Here is a 2,013-nt window from a genome sequence, read left to right as displayed (position 1 = left end):
TATATATATATATATATATATATATATATATATATATATCGTCTTCATCGACCTTGTTGTCATCTTTCATAGGAAAAATATATATATTTACGTGAACAAATTATTAATTATGGTATTTAGTGGATGCAGCAATATGATAAGGTCAATGTGATTACGATAATTTTCGTATCTACGATCTTGCCTATAATTATATTTTCATTTTCATCTTTTTATATATAGTTTATTATTAGTTGAATGTTAATGAACGTGATTAGCGAAGAATTATTTATAGTACGAATGTGATAAAAAAAAATGTTATGAGAGAAGACAAGAAAGTTATTTTAGACATTCGAGAATAATGAGATGAAATTAAAATTATTTTATTTTGTTAATTCGATTATTTTTATCGATATATTGGTAAGAAAAGATAAAAATAAATTAATTTATACAAATTATGCTAGGAGTGTGCATTATTTCGTCATACAAATTTCAATCGATCTCATGCGAGAGAAAGAATAATTAATCCTTTTAATTATCTTAATCATTAATCTTCTTGCCTATACAGTTTTTACGTATATAATTGCGATAATTTTACCACGGTGTTTGATATAACAAGATTTAAACAATATTTATTTCAGATCGCGCTGAACGAGCTTAATTAATGACTTGACTCTAATTAAGATCAAACAATCGACCGGAATAAAAGATGATGTCTATTCACGGACGATATAATCGTTATTGAAAGAAGCGAATTAAGACTCGCACCAATTGTGTTATAATTTGTAAAATTATCGGTGTAAAATATCACATCTATATTATATTCTTAATTTTCAGAAAATTAAAATTTTTAAACTTGTACATTTTTTAAAATGATTAAATCGATTAAATATCGAAAGAAAAATGTAAAAAAGAATTATACAAAAATTACTTTTAACGAAAAATAATAAATTTATATACAAATTCAATCGATTGAAGAAAAACGAGTCAAAAACAGTGTTTCCAAATTTTTTTGGAATTATAATTTTTTTTTTTTTATAACCTAATTCATCATTATTGTTAATTGATCGAGAATCGCTAAGTTAAATTATTATCGTTTTTAATGCTTAAATCGCGATCATTTTTGACAATCATAAATCCACGCAAAAAATGTTAAAATGAGTCAGATAGCAATGGTCTGCGTATCTGAAAACTTTATGACCAATTGTATCGATGCTTTTAAAGTTCTATTGTTCTCCAAATATCGAAACTATCGAGTCGAACGATCCTTTACGATCGTTTTGCAAGGTCCTTCCTTTCGATTCAACGATCGATCGCGGAACTTCCTGGTTTTTGTCGAAGAATAAGTGTTGCTTCTTGTACAGTTAAATTACGCGTACAGGTGTTAACACGGTAACCTGTCCGAATTGGAGTAGTGCCTAGACTCTTTAAGGCAATAATTTATGCAAATTAATTGAATTTCAGCGATAGCCTTCTTACATTACCATCGAGACTTGGCAATGACGGTTAATGGTATGATTTCCTTTTAAAACAGTCAGGTATACAGGGTGTCCCGTTTCATCACGTAGTAGAAAGTTTACCGATCTGACAATAAGTTTAATGTAAATGCAGTATTATAACACCACGCGCATTTGCTATACGATGACCTAAGCCCGATAAAGAGCACCGATGATTGCGAGCACGTGATCTAGCGCGAATGTAGATCATATCAATTGACTCTAATGAAGATGGACCTCATCGTAATTCGATAACGTCCTCTTCGAAGCCGTTCAGTGTCGACGAGCCTAGATAACTCGTAAAGTAAAGTTTGATGACAACTTCTGTTACTTTTATGAAATCCAATGGTAACATTTCTCGATTTTTCATTCGTCATTCGTTATTCGTCACCGGAATTTAAGGGAAGGGGGAAGGGGGGGAAGAGAACATAAAATATTTTTAAAGTGTAATTATTGTGGACGATAACTAATCGAACAGAACCGGGCAAAAGATAAGAGTATAAGGCGATTACTAATTTTGTTTACGAACTTCCAAAAATGG

At 30.2% G+C, this 2,013-nt stretch overlaps 1 protein-coding gene across 5 annotated transcripts in view; it reads right to left on the bottom strand.

The window, feature by feature from the left end:
- Nucleotides 1-2,013, bottom strand: part of LOC102678210 (tubulin polyglutamylase TTLL5) — a 29,946-nt gene that overhangs the window by 4,105 nt on the left and 23,828 nt on the right. The gene's annotated exons all lie outside the window — the stretch shown is intronic.

This window comes from Apis dorsata, unplaced genomic scaffold (genome assembly GCF_000469605.1).
Source record: "Apis dorsata unplaced genomic scaffold, Apis dorsata 1.3 scaffold_265, whole genome shotgun sequence".
Classification (NCBI taxonomy): Eukaryota; Metazoa; Arthropoda; class Insecta; order Hymenoptera; family Apidae; genus Apis; species Apis dorsata.
This window is presented reverse-complemented; position numbering and strand designations above follow the sequence as displayed.